This window comes from Oncorhynchus tshawytscha, unplaced genomic scaffold (assembly GCF_018296145.1).
Source record: "Oncorhynchus tshawytscha isolate Ot180627B unplaced genomic scaffold, Otsh_v2.0 Un_contig_12287_pilon_pilon, whole genome shotgun sequence".
In the NCBI taxonomy this organism is placed as follows: domain Eukaryota; kingdom Metazoa; phylum Chordata; class Actinopteri; order Salmoniformes; family Salmonidae; genus Oncorhynchus; species Oncorhynchus tshawytscha.
In genome coordinates this window covers 6,767-21,307 of record NW_024609651.1, presented here as the reverse complement: position 1 = coordinate 21,307, position 14,541 = coordinate 6,767, and the positions used below count along the sequence as shown (strand labels likewise).

At 44.2% G+C, this 14,541-nt stretch overlaps 1 long non-coding RNA gene and 1 pseudogene across 1 annotated transcript; both read left to right on the top strand.

Moving 5' to 3' along the window:
• The first annotated feature begins 2,354 nt into the window (after positions 1-2,354).
• LOC121845389 lies at positions 2,355-4,515 on the top strand (annotated as a pseudogene).
• A 5,072-nt stretch (positions 4,516-9,587) lies between these two features.
• Positions 9,588-10,317, top strand: LOC121845387. Its single transcript, XR_006082540.1, has 2 exons — positions 9,588-9,767; positions 9,998-10,317. It is a non-coding gene; the product is annotated as an uncharacterized LOC121845387 (long non-coding RNA).
• The last annotated feature ends 4,224 nt before the right edge of the window (positions 10,318-14,541 follow it).

Here is a 14,541-nt window from a genome sequence, read left to right as displayed (position 1 = left end):
GGTATGGGCGAGGGGACGGTCTAAAGTTATACTGTTACAGAAGCATAGTGATTATGAGGTGGTTGCGGTCTGATCTGGCCTGTTAATTGTAATGTGTGGTGTGTGGTGGGTGTAGTTAGTTTGCTGGAGAAGATTAGGACGTCCCATAGGAAGCTCATTCACAGTGAACCAGCCTGTTTCGTTGTCAAGTTATGTTTCGTTGTCAAGTCAAAACACTCTATCTCTCTCAGGATAGTAGGCCTGGCCTACGGGTCATACGTCGCTACATGAAATATTCACCGATAACCTCATGAAATGCACATGTAAAAATAGATCCAAGTTATTTTTATTTTGTAGTTTTATTCCAGGTGTTTCACTGATCTAGTGGTATCTCAAGAGTTCAGCTGTCTTGTGTGTTCACCACAAACATGATGGATTCATCATGATACATTACATTTGAAGTAGGACTTTGTCCATTTAAACTAAATACTTGTTGAATGACTTTTTGTTGTTGAAGGAGAGTATTGTATATGGAATTAAAAGGGGATGCAGAAAGGTGGGAGGGATAGTTTGGGAGGTGGAGTTGGGGACTAAACCCCAGTCTCCGGAGGGAACCATACTCCCAATAATGCATCATGCAAATCAACACTAGTTTTTATTCCTAGTCAACCTGACAGTGACATCACTGGATGAGTAAAACAGAGATGAGGGCCTTGGATGAGATGGAGCTTTCAAGACAACTGGGAACTCTGGGGGAAAAAATCATGATGTCAGTGATCTTCATGTCGGAAAGTCTGAGTTCTAGAAAGATGCCTGAGTTTCCCGACTTGGAATTCCAAATTGGATGCTTGTTTATTTCCCAGAGTTCCCTGTTGTCTAGGACGCACCTCTGTGCGTTTTCAAAGTCACATTCAGTGAAGAGTGCAATATTTTCAAGGGATAATTAAATGAATTAAATTATACACACTGATTTCCTCTACTTTAGAGCTTTTATCTTTTACAATCAAAAGGCCTACTTAGTGTACATCAATTGGTAATAGCCTACTCTAAATACCAAGCGTTTACGCCAAGGGAATTTGAGAGTGTGGACACGCATTCACTATCCAATATTGGACAAGACAGATCACACTTCATAACGAGACACAAATGTGTATTTTCAACCCGCAAGGGCCAACCAAAATAACCATAGTGTACAACCGACTGCCTCTCACACGGGACTTCATCCAAATGACATCTTGACCTTCTCTCTGTGACAGTGGTTCAAATCACTGTTAGTTGTTTTGGCATTAGGGTGGAAGTAAGCCGGCAGACAATAATTCATACCCTGTGGTGCATTCTAATGGCTCTCTCAGGCCACACAGATGCAGTCGATAGTTACTGGGTTTTCTAGTTCAGTTGTCCTTGTTGCTCTGTTGCATGCACTGCAAGGTTATTGTTGCTTTAAAAGAGACCATCCTGTATAGAGCTTGTTTACAGGCTGGCCCTTTAAACCTGATTACATGATTACGTTGTAGAAGTTGTTGAGTTAAGAGTAGAAGAAGAAGCTGAACAGGTGTTATTCTATTCTCCTAGTAGATCATTGAAAGATCCCACAGAAAATATGGACTAAAATATGTCTACTTAACTGTTACAGTGGGGGACAAGCATTGGACATTAGCACTATGTAAATAAACAATTGGGGGAAAAATATCAAGTAAAAAGATGTTGGGAAAAGGTATGATCACTGATATTTTTGCAGAAACCCACATACATGAACACCACAGGAGAAGGCTTATAATAATGTCTGGAACAGAGCCAATGGAATGGCATCAAACACCTGGAAACCATGGAAACAATGTGTTTGATGTATTTGATACCATTCCACTGATTCCACCCTGGTCATTGCCATGAGCCCGTCCTCCCCAATTCAGGTGCCACCAACCTCCTGTGATGGACACACATAGTGGTTCCTTTGTGCTCCAATGACTTGTTTGATTAACATGAACCTGATCTGTAATGTGACTTTCAATTGGCTGGTCTAGCCTAATTAATACCAGCACTAAGCAGAGCTGAGAGGATCTGTTATCTTGTCAGCTGATACAGAACTGGAATAAAAAATGTCTGTCATGTCTACAATCCCTGAGCCCAACATTTACTTAAATATTCTAAAATGTACAGTAGAATGTATTTACTTCCGTGTGAATGGTCAAGTTGTGGTGCACATTTGAGTGTTGAATGCATCATTTAGACAATAGGTTGAACGCCGCTGATCTTTCCTTGTGGTTCCACCAATTAGTCTTAACACAGACTTTTCTTTTTGCTTGTCCTTTCCTCAGGCCACTTCACTGATGAGGTCCGAGACACCCATAAGAGAGGAGGACTGAGCAGGCCCTCGCCAGCACGGCTCTCCTCTGGAGAAGCCCAGGTGCAACAGCAGCAGGGGCAGCTTTTCCCCATCCAACTCCCTAGGACCCAAAAGTCCTAAACTCCACATTTCCTGTCTTAGTGGGTCCCCGCGAGCGTTCAAAACTGTTTCTCCAACGCTTCTACCAAAAACTCAGACTGTTTTCCAGAGCAGAAGCAGCGGTTGGGCCCAGCTGCTCCTCCTCCCAGGGGGAAGCCATGGGGAGCGTGCGAAGCCACCGCTACAGCATTGTCTCCTCCGAGGAAGACGGCATGAAGCTAGCCGCCATCGCCGCCGTGCCCAACGGCTACGCCAACGGCACGGTGGCCAAGGTTCACGCGGCGCAGCAGCAGGCTGTGAGCCGCTTCGTCCAGAAGGACGGCCACTGCAACGTGCAGTTCATCAACATGAGCGAGAAGGGCCAGCGTTACCTTGCCGACCTGTTCACCACCTGTGTGGACATCCGCTGGCGCTGGATGTTGATCATCTTCTGCCTGTCCTTCCTCCTCTCCTGGCTCTTCTTCGGCTTCGTCTTCTGGCTGGTAGCGCTCTCCTACGGCGACCTGGAGAACGAGACGCAGATGTGCGTGTCTAACGTCAACAGCTTCACCGCCGCCTTCCTCTTCTCCGTGGAGACACAGACCACCATTGGCTACGGCTACCGCTACGTCACCGAGGAGTGTCCCGTGGCCGTCTTCATGGTGGTCTTCCAGAGCATCTTCGGCTGCATCATTGACGCCTTCATCATTGGCGCCGTCATGGCTAAGATGGCCAAGCCCAAGAAGAGGAACGAGACGCTAATCTTCAGCCACTACGCTACGGTGGCCATGCGGGACAGCAAGCTGTGCCTGATGTGGCGCGTGGGGAACCTGCGCAAGAGCCACCTGGTGGAGGCCCACGTGCGCGCCCACCTCCTCAGGTCGCGAACCACGGCCGAAGGCGAGTATATCCCCCTGGACCAGATGGACATTGACGTGGGCTTCGACAGCGGCGTCGACCGCGTCTTCCTGGTGTCACCCATCACTATTGTCCATGAGATCGACGAGACAGCCCCTTGTATGAGATGAGCAAACAGGAGCTGGAAACGTCCCAGTTTGAGATGGTGGTGATCCTGGAAGGTATGGTGGAAGCCACGGCCATGACCACCCAGTGCCGCAGCTCCTACGTGGCCAGCGAGGTTCTCTGGGGCCACCGCTTCGAGCCAGTCCTGTTCGAGGAGAATAACTACTACAAGGTGGACTACTCGCGCTTCGAGAAAACCTACGAGGTGAGCAACACGCCCCAGTGTAGTGCCAGGGACCTGGCTGAGAAGAAGTCACTGGTCTCTTGCTCCAACTCCTTCTGTTACGAGAACGAGGTGGCCCTTGAAAAAGTGGAGATGGAGGAGACGTTTGACGAGGAGAAAGAGGAGGATGGGGAGGAGAAGGAGGAGGTAAAAATGGAGGATCAGGGTGCTATTGAGAACGGCATTGAGAACGCAACACTGGAGGAGACAAACACAGACACAGTCTCTGTACATTCTGAACACAATCAGGATACCAGGAGTCTGACGATGCCTTCAGAAGCAAGGCCTCTAAGACGAGAATCAGAAATATGACTGCAGAGATGTTAGGGGGGAAATACTACATGAAATACTATTATGATAGGTTTGACCTTTGCTCCTAACGGCTGTCTGTACTACTGCAGGATGGCTTGACTGTGAGGTGAGTGTCATTTTCTGAGGAAGACACTCAGGCACAAGCGAATACAGAATTAACAGACCAGAGAAAATGATGCAATATTATTTATTCTCTTTACACAAGTCCCTCATCTGGTGGGAAGCGATGGTAGATTGACTGAGAGGAGTTGATGGCTCTTCTGGCCCGTGGCACTATAGGAATGAGACGGGTTAGGTAGCATTTTATACAGTGTGTGTGTGTGTGTGTGTGTGTGTGTGTGTGTGTGTGTGTGTGTGTGTGCGTGCGTGCGTGCGTGCGTGCGTGCGTGCGTGCGTGCGTGCGTGAGCCTTTGAAAGTTGCAAGAGAACATTGGAAAGTTGTCACATTGAGACACTCCACACGAAAAAATGATATATACCTATACTTTAGAAGTATTACTATATTTATATACTATAGTATTTACTGTAGTGTTTTTGTGGATCTGTCTGTAGTATACTGTAGTATTTTCTGTAGTGTTTTTGCAGACATTACTCTAGTATACTGTAGTATTTACTATAGCGTTTTTCTAAACATTACTGTATTATACTGTAGTATTTACTATAGTGTTTTTGCAGACATTCCTGTAGTATTTACTATAGTGTTTTTGCAGACATTACTGTAGTACACTGTAGTTTTTACTGTAGTGTTTTGCAGACATTACTGTAGTATTTACTATAGTGTTTTTGCAGACATTACTGTAGTATACTATAGTGTTTTTGCAGTTACTGTAGTATACTGTAGTTTTTACTGTAGTGTTTTGCAGACATTACTGTAGTATACTGTAGTTTTTACTGTAGTGTTTTGCAGACATTACTGTAGTATACAGTATAGTATTTACTATAGTATTTTGGTTTTATTCTCTTTTGTTATCTGTCTGTGGCACAAATTGGGGTGTGGGGGAAGGGAATGTGCAGGACATATGCAAATGCATATTTGGATACCAATACAAAGTGTACTGTAGTATTCTACTGTATTCAAACAAGTATATAGTATGCACTAAATCAGGGTTCCCCAATTAGTGGCCCTCAGGCCGAATTTATTTGGCCCCCCAAGTTTTCATTATTTATCATTTTCATTGTTGGACATAAAAGACTGTAAAAACACCAGGAAATCAGTTACAAGTTATTTTTATTTGGGAAATCTGTTGCCAACTATTCCCACGCGTAATAGATATGTGATCTTATACAAATATAAGCAAAGTTTGAAATTGTTCTGTTTTAGTCAAATATTATACATTTTTGGTGCATCTTGCGACCAATCTGCAAATGATTTGTAATTATGTTCCTGGCCCCCCGACTACCTGCTCAAGAAAAAATTAGTCCGCAGCTGAATCTAGTTTATGATCCTTGCACTACATGATCGAGGGATACTACAGTGTGGAGTGCAGTATTCTACAGTATACTACAGTTTGCTACAGTTTAATCGCTGTAAACGCAACAACCAAAGAGATGTTTCTATTTGCATATTTTGTAAATATGAGCTGCCCCGATATTTTGAATTAGCTTAGTGAATTAGCTTAGTGTTGTTTACTTGGACTAATTAAGGGTGGCTGGAGAGGGATAGTGTTCGTAGGAGGGAAGGAGTGTTGTATTCCCAATCAACCAGCCTATCCTATTGTGTTCTCAACTTTCCAAATAGCTGTGGAAATATAGGAAATGTATGTTATCCAGAACAAAGGGAAGAGATCATTTTTGTGTAAAAGATTGTGTCAGTTAGATTTCAAGAGATGTAGCTACAGCATGTAGTTATTTGTTTCATTTTACTGTTGCACAGTTTGACAATCTAAAATGATACACAGCTTAATCTCTGTACCAAAAGGATATTTAATTTTTCACCCTTTGAAAATAATCTTTGAAGATTACATGTAATACCACTAATTTGGCCACAGTTTTCCAACAGGTAGTCTTCCTCCATGAAAACAACCCCCATCTATGGTGTGTGTGTGTGTGTGTGTGCGCGTGTGTGTGTGTGTGCGTGTGTGTGTGTGTGCGTGTGTGTGTGTGTGTGGCGTGCATCTGTGCGTGTGTGTGTGTGTGGCGTGCATCTGTGCATGTGTGTATCTAGCGCTGCATAGCTCATATTAGTGTGGTACTGTACATTATGCTTCAGTCAATCTTCTTGTTGTCTTAGTACAGATGTAGGATCTTAATTTGACCGGTATTGTCTCAGCAAAATAATCCTGCAGCAACCAGATTTGAGCATTTAGTCTTTTTCGCCAATGTAATGTTGCTTGATCAGTGGTTAGGCTATTAGCTGGCCAAAGTTAGGCTACATGAAAAGTGCAATACTGATAATATGTTAGTGTGGGTTTTCAGTGAATGTATATAAATCGCCAAGCTCATCTGCGTTCCTCCAGCGCAGTAATATTTTCAGCGGCAACAGAGTGGTCAAATTAAGATCCTACATATTTATAGCATCTTTTGCAACGTGAGCCTTAACTCAAGTCTCAGTAACATGAGCCATCACTTGAGATTGGGCTTTAAAACAGCTCACAGTGCAAGAGGTGTCATATAAACCAGCAGGAAGATACATCTCAACGGTCCAGGGATGTCTAGTACAGGGGTTCCCAAACCTTTTTGGCCCACGACCCCATTTTGATATTTTGGCCCACAACCCCACCATGTGAAAAAGGTGATGTAATCAGAGGCCAATGTTTACTTTTTAAATTTGGGCTATGACAGTCTATTACAAATCAGTCTGACAGTACTTTTGAAGGCAGTATAGTTTGAAGTGACTGAAATGCATCATAAAGATATTGGGAAGTTCAGAAGATCATCAGGCAATAATTCTGTATGATCTTCTGTGTAGAAAAGAACATTTCATTGAAGATGTTCTTTTCACCCAGTCTGATTTAGTGCCTGGTCTTGTCGTCATGAGTCCTGCGCTGATTTTGGTCAGAAGGAAACAGAAGACACATACAGGATGTGCTCCTGAGTGTCTTATCTCTCAGTGACGGGGTCATAATATTGTGTAGCTTCAACGTTTAAAAAGATAGAGCCTCATTTGTAGGAAGAAAACACACACCGCTCTGCTTATTACAGCCGCATCTAGCACCAAACGGAGGTTACTGACCTAACCCCGGTTCTATGAACCAAGCGCGATTTAGTTAATTTAATTTCAGTTTCTCTCATGACCCCATTTTAAAATCAGGCTACCACACATGAGCTAGCAATCCCTACTTAGGTAAAACTCTGACCTAGGATGAGATGAAGAAGGATAAGACAGTGATTTCATTCAACGGAACTCCCACTGAATAGATGTGTTAAATAGGTCAATTGAACTGGACCAAAACAATGGAATTGCCATGGAAATGCATGGGGGAAAGAGCCGTGGGGGAAAGCTCCCGAGTCTCCTCATTGCCCCCCAGCAAAATGTGCCTACATTAAGGCAATATTTTATGTGTACAGTGCCTTCAGAAAGTATTCATACCCCTTGACTTATTTCTCATTTTGTTGTGTTACAGCCTGAATTCGAAATTGATTAAATATATGTTTTTTTCTCACCCATCTACTATCCCGATTTCCCTTTCCCTTACACACCATACCTCAAAATGACATCTACTAGGTATCCCCTTCCCCTTTCCCTTACACACCATACCTCAAAATGACATCTACTAGGTATCCCCTTCCCCTTTCCCTTACACACCATACCTCAAAATGACATCTACTAGGTATCCCCTTCCCCTTTCCCTTACACACCATACCTCAAAATGACATCTACTAGGTATCCCCTTCCCCTTTCCCTTACACACCATACCTCAAAATGACATCTACTAGGTATCCCCTTCCCCTTTCCCTTACACACCATACCTCAAAATGACAAAGTGAAACTTGTTTTTAGAAATGTCTGCTAATTTATTGAAAATAAAATAAATAAATATCTAATTTACAAGTATTCACACCCCTGAGTCAATACATTTCAGAATCACCATTGGCAGCGATTACATAATAAACAAAACCACATCAAAATCTGTCACTTTAAACTAGAGATACATTTTTAGTAAGACCGAAAATCGGTCTTTTCAGGAAACCGGCTGTAGCATCCGAACGGTTTGACCTACGAACTAATGTGACCGTTCTATGGAAACACAATGGTGATCTCCGTTTTGCTCTACAACCCCCATAATCCCCATGGGACTTGTCTGAAGTCAGTAACGCAGATGTGCCAACTTCTATCGGTAGTGTCCGAACCGTTTGGGCTACAAACTAATATGACCCCACTGTGGAAAGGGTAGACTCTCACCAACACATCTGGGTTCCATTGACTCCTTTACCGCATCTATGGACGAAGGAATTGGATTAGAACACTTGGTTCCCATCTTTTTTGACATCATCTCTGTCTCCTTCTGTATGTCAGCCTGGGCTTGTGTGTCAGGCCAGACCCCTCAGGATCCAGACACCCTGAGCTAGAAAGCTGGAAGGGAGTGTAGAGATGAATGTAGGTAATAAAGTGCTGCTAAGTTACATGTGTACATATGGTTAGAATGAAACGTAGGAGTCAAAATGTATTGTTTGTCTATTAAAAGTATCCATTCTGAATAACAGTAAAAACGTGGAGGTTTTTATTTCATTGAAAACCATGTAGAAAGACCTGATTCTATCAGTGTTATCAGTTATCCAAAGCTACAGTGCACTTTCCTCTTCAAGAGAACCCCCCCCCTCCAATTCCATGACACTGACACGAGAAACCTTTTATTTATTCCGTTTTTGCGTAAAGCCAAATGTACATAAAACCTTCGTCTGTTCTTTTTTTTGTTGTTGATTTGAAACCATCTGTTATCATATAATGTCGACTACTACTGTGTATTTAGATCAGTGTTTTGGCCTTGTCTAACTGGGGACATTACAAACCTTGTTACTTTGCTGTGTGTGATTAGTCTCCTTAGGCAGAGGGGGTTACCTCCCACAATGTTCAGTGCTGTTGCCCGAGGTCTGGGAAGAATAGGGTGTGCTGGGTCTTGTGAAGAGGGAGCAAAGCTGTTGTTTTGTCACTTCTGAAAGGACCAGCACTTTGTGTTGTCACATTGCTTTAAGGCATGGTGCATAGAGAACGAGGCGGACAAGTTCTCTTATCTTTCAGACACAGACAGTGCGGCACACAAAAGCTGAACAGACAGACACACATACAGGCACACAAATGTACACACTAATGCACACGCACTAAAGAGCTATAGTCGTACAAAAATATGGAGCTTTTTATTCTGGCTATATACAGTAGGCCTAACGAATCTTCACAATTTGTTACCGTAGACATGCACAAATTCTACTCCGAATGTACGTTTATTGTTGAAATTGTTTGCAACTTGCTCAAAAGTGTCACTTTTTATTGCCTATGTCGTTAACATAGACAAATACAAATGTTGTATTTTTATTGTTAGCAAATTCTTCATAAGAAAATGTGTATCAGATGATATATAAGAGAATGTCCATGGAGGTCTGACACACAGAGTTTGTGTGTATTGGGTTGTCATACGGGGATGCCAGAGTTTGTGTGTATTGGGTTGTCATACGGGGATGCCATGCCAGAGTTTGTGTGTATTGGGTTGTCATATGGGGATGCCAGAGTTTGTGTGTATTGGGTTGTCATACGGGGATGCCAGAGTTTGTGTGTATTGGGTTGTCATACGGGGATGCCAGGTTAGTGTGTATTGGGTTGTCATGCGGGGATGCCAGGTTAGTGTGTATTGGGTTGTCATACGGGGATGCCAGGTTAGTGTGTATTGGGTTGTCATGCGGGGATGCCAGGTTATTGTGTGTATTGGGTTGTCATTAGTGTGTATTGGGGATGCCAGGTTAGTGTGTATTGGGTTGTCATGCAGGGATGCGGGGATGCCAGGTTAGTGTGTATTGGGTTGTCATGCAGGGATGCCAGGTTAGTGTGTATTGGGTTGTCATTGCCAGGTTGTCATAGTGTGTATTGGGTTGTCAGGGGATGCCAGGTTAGTGTGTATTGGGTTGTCATAAGGGGATGCCAGGTTAGTGTGTATTGGGTTGTCATAAGGGGATGCCAGGTCAGCCACTGGTACGTCCCGTTTCATTCTTCCCTTCTATGTTCCTTCTTCTTTTGAGTCTATTTTTCTATCAGAGTCTTCCTATAATGTCCTGCACAAACCAGAAGTTGTACAGATTTTTTTAATTTTGTGAATTATATTGTAGATACGTATTAATATTGCAGTTGTTGATAATAATATTATTATTATGTCTGTGACAATTTTGTTGAGTCTTTTTCAATAAAAAGTAACATAAATCCTCAAAAACATCCGTTCTGAATGATTGGTGTTTGTTGAACGGTATCTATGTTTACATAAGGTGTGGAAAATATCGGATTTCTAAGGGGTTGATTTTTCCAAAGATGTCAGTTTATGACCTACATAATACATGAGAGAGAGAGAGAGAGAGACAGAGACAGATAGAGAGAGAGGGGGGAGAGAGAGAGAGAGAGAGAGAGAGACAGAGAGACAGAGACAGACATAGAGAGAGAGAGAGAGAGACAGAGACAGAGACAGATAGAGAGAGAGAGGGGGGAGAAAGAGAGAGACAGAGAGAGAGAGAGAGAGACAGAGACAGAGAGAGAGAGAGAGAGAGAGAGAGACAGAGAGACAGAGACAGACATAGAGAGAGAGAGAGAGAGACAGAGACAGAGACAGATAGAGAGAGAGGGGGGGAGAAAGAGAGAGAGACAGAGAGAGAGAGACAGAGAGACAGAGACAGACATAGAGAGAGAGAGAGAGAGAAAGAGACAGAGAGAGAGACAGAGAGAGAGACAGAGGGAGAGAGAGACAGAGACAGAGACAGACATAGAGAGAGAGAGAGAAAGAGAGAGAGACAGAGAGAGAGAGAGAGAGAGAGAGAGACACAGAGAGAGAGACACAGAGAGAGAGACAGAGAGAGAGAGAGAGAGAGAGCCCTGATAGAATGAACTGGACGGGGGCTGGTTGTGTTGGAGGCTCCCTCAAATTTAGACCAATGGCCCAGATTCCAAGCCATTCGCTGTCAGAGCTCACACCATCCATTTATTCACCAAACTTGACTGACTGAAAAGTTTAGCGAAGCCCACAGAGACACCAAGCTATTTTAATCCCCCTCCTCTGTTGGATGTCATTTTGAACGGCAGGCATGGAAGGAACGCTTCACTTTGGGAAACTATGGAAAGAGGACAGCTATAATGTGGTCCTGAACTGCAGACTACTGACAGGGGACAATGTCATGCTTTTACAATGAATTCAGTTGTACTCAAAGCTTTCTTTGGAGTTATATTGTAAATTGTATTGATTGGTACACAAGCATGTCGATATGAACCTTAACATATAGTCAACGTCTAAAAGAGAGAGGGACAGTCCCAAACCTTTTTTATGAGGACTTCATTCAAGGTTCATATTAAATTCACACATCATTCGCTTAATTCATAGATTGTGTTGATAATAGCAGCTGTGGGCTCTGATGCCGTTTTATCCTCTGCACTATTCAACGGCCTCCCCAGAGTCCACAACTCCAGAGGGATGAAAGGCTACTGAGTGGTTGTACAGTCAATCACGGACTACAGGAAGAAATTCCAAATATATTCAGCATCCAGTCACCTGGAAATGGAGTGTTCTATGCTTCCATGGCAGCACATATAGTCAACACAATTCAAATGAGTTTCCAACTGTGCAGGAGTCTGACAGCATGAGGGAAGTCAGAAGATCGATCAGACAGCCAGGGAGGCAGTAAGTCCATTTGATTGGTTCTACTTATGGAATGGGTACAGCCCTGGGGCTTTTTCCAGCCGCGCCTAATAAAACATCACCAGCAGACCACGCTGAATGATGAAGTGTGTGTTACGGACATATTGTTTTAATTTTACAGATCCCTATACCAGTCCTCTGTTAGACCACCCTCACATGCTTCTAGAACCACCATTGTTCCTGGATCTAGAAAGCTAAGGTAACTGGAGCTAGAACGACTCACATTGCCCTCACATGGATCTAGCACTCACATCCCTCATCATGAAGTCTTTGGAGAGACATTGCCCTCACATGGACCATAGAACCTCCATTGCCCTCACATGGACCTGAACCTCTTGACCCACTCCATGGATTTGCACCGCCCAAATCAAGAACCTCACATTGCCCTCACATGGATCTCAACCACACTGCACACTGCCCTCAACCCTCTGGATCAAGAACCTCAATTGCCCTACATGGATCTAGAACCTGTTCATTGCCCTCAGCATGGATCTAGAACCTCATATTGCCCTCACATGGATCTAGAACCTCACATTGCCCTCACATGGATCAAGAACCTCACATTGCCCTCACATGGATACTGAACCTTTGCCCTCACATGGATCAAGAACCCACATTGCCCTCACATGGATCTAGAACCTCACATTCCCTCACATGGATCTAGAACCTCAACACTGCCCTCACATGGATCAAGAACCTCACATTGCCCTCACATGGATCTAGAACCTGTTGCCCTCACATGGATCTAGAACCTCACATTGCCCTCACATGGATCAATCCTCAATTGCCCTCACATGGATCTAGAACACATTGCCCTCACATGGATCTAGAACCTCACATTGCCCTCACATGGATCTAGAACCTCACATTGCCCTCACATGGATCTAGAACCTCACATTGCCCTCATCAAGAACCTGGTGTCATGGAAAAGAACCTCACATTCCCTCAACAAAATCTAAGAGACCTGATTGCCCTGACTGGATCTAGAACCTCACAGCCCTCAGATGGATCTAGAACCTCACATTGCCCTCACATGGATCTAGAACCTCAGTTGCCCTCAGAGGGATCTAGAACCTTTAATTGCCCTCACATGGATCAGAACCTCACATCCCTCACATGGATCTAAAACTCACATTGCCCTCACATGGATCAGACAGCATTGCCCTCACATGGATCTAGAACCTCACATTGCCCTCTGGATCAAACCTCAGGCCCTCAGGATGAAGAACCTCACATTGTCCTCCAAAAGAACCTCACATTGCCCTCACATGGATCTAGAACCTCACATTGCCCTCACATGGATCAAGAACCTCACATTGCCCTCACATGGATCAAGAACCTCACCGCCCAACCGTCCAGAGGGATCAAGAACCTCACATTGCCCTCACATGGATCAAGAACCTCACATTGCCCTCCATGGACAAGAACCTCCCATGCCCTCACAGGAAGGCCAAGAACCTCAGATTGCCCTCACATGGATCAAGAACCTCACATTGCCCTCACATGGATCAAGAACCGCATTGCCCTCCAGATGGATCAAGAACCTCAGTTACCCTCAGGTGGATCAAGAACCTGGGACCTCAGAGACTGAAAAACAGCTTCATTGCCCTCACATGGATCAAGAACCTTAAACATTGCCCTCACATGGACATTGAGTGGCTCACATTGCCCTCACATGGATCAATGAACTGACATTGCCCAGCCACATGGATCAAGGGAACCTCGATTGCCCTCATGATCAAGAACCTCACATTGCCCTCACATGGATAAACCTCACATTGCCCTCATGGATCAAGAACCTCATTACCCTACATGGATCATCTCATCACATACTACCCTACATGGATCAAGAACTCACATTGCCCTACATGGATCAAGAACCTCACATTGCCACATGGATAACTCATGCCCTCACATGGATTACAACCTCACATTATCCTCATATGGATCAAGAACCTCATATCCCTCTACATGGATCAAGAACCTCATGCCCTCTGGATACCATCACATTGCATTCACATGGATCAAGAACCTCACATTCCCTTGGATCCCCTCACATTGCCCTCATGGACAGAACCTTTTTTGGAATGGATCAAGTTAGATTACCCTGCATGGATCAAGAACTGCATTGCCCTCACATGGATCAAGAACCACAAGCATTGCCCTCACTGGATCAAGAACCTCACATTGCCCTCACATGGATCAAGAACCTCACATTGCCCTGATTTGGATCAAGAACCTCACAGGCCCTCACATGGATTACGAACCACCATCCCCAGAGTCCACAACCTCCAGAGGGATCAGAAACCTACTGAGTGGTTGTTAGAGTCACAGGAGAAAGAGACAACCCCTACATGGATCAGGAAGACATTCCAAATGGATATTCATTCATCATCAGTACACCTGGAAATGAGAACCTATCTTCCATGGAAAGAACCTCACATATAGTCAATCAAGAACCTCAAATTGCCCTCCAATGGATCAAGAACCTGACATTGCCCTGAGGGGAAGTCAGAAGATCGATCAGACAGCCAGGGATCAGTGAGTCCATTGCCCTGATTGGTTCAAGAACTTATGGAATGGGTCAGCCCTCACTTTTTCCACATGGATCAAGAACCTCACATTGCCCCAGAGATCACGAACCTCTGCCCTCAATGATGAAGAACCTCACATTGCCCTTTGTTTTATCAAGAACCTCACATTCCCTAAGAAAAAACCTCACATTGCCCCCTCACATGGATCAAGAACCTCACATTACC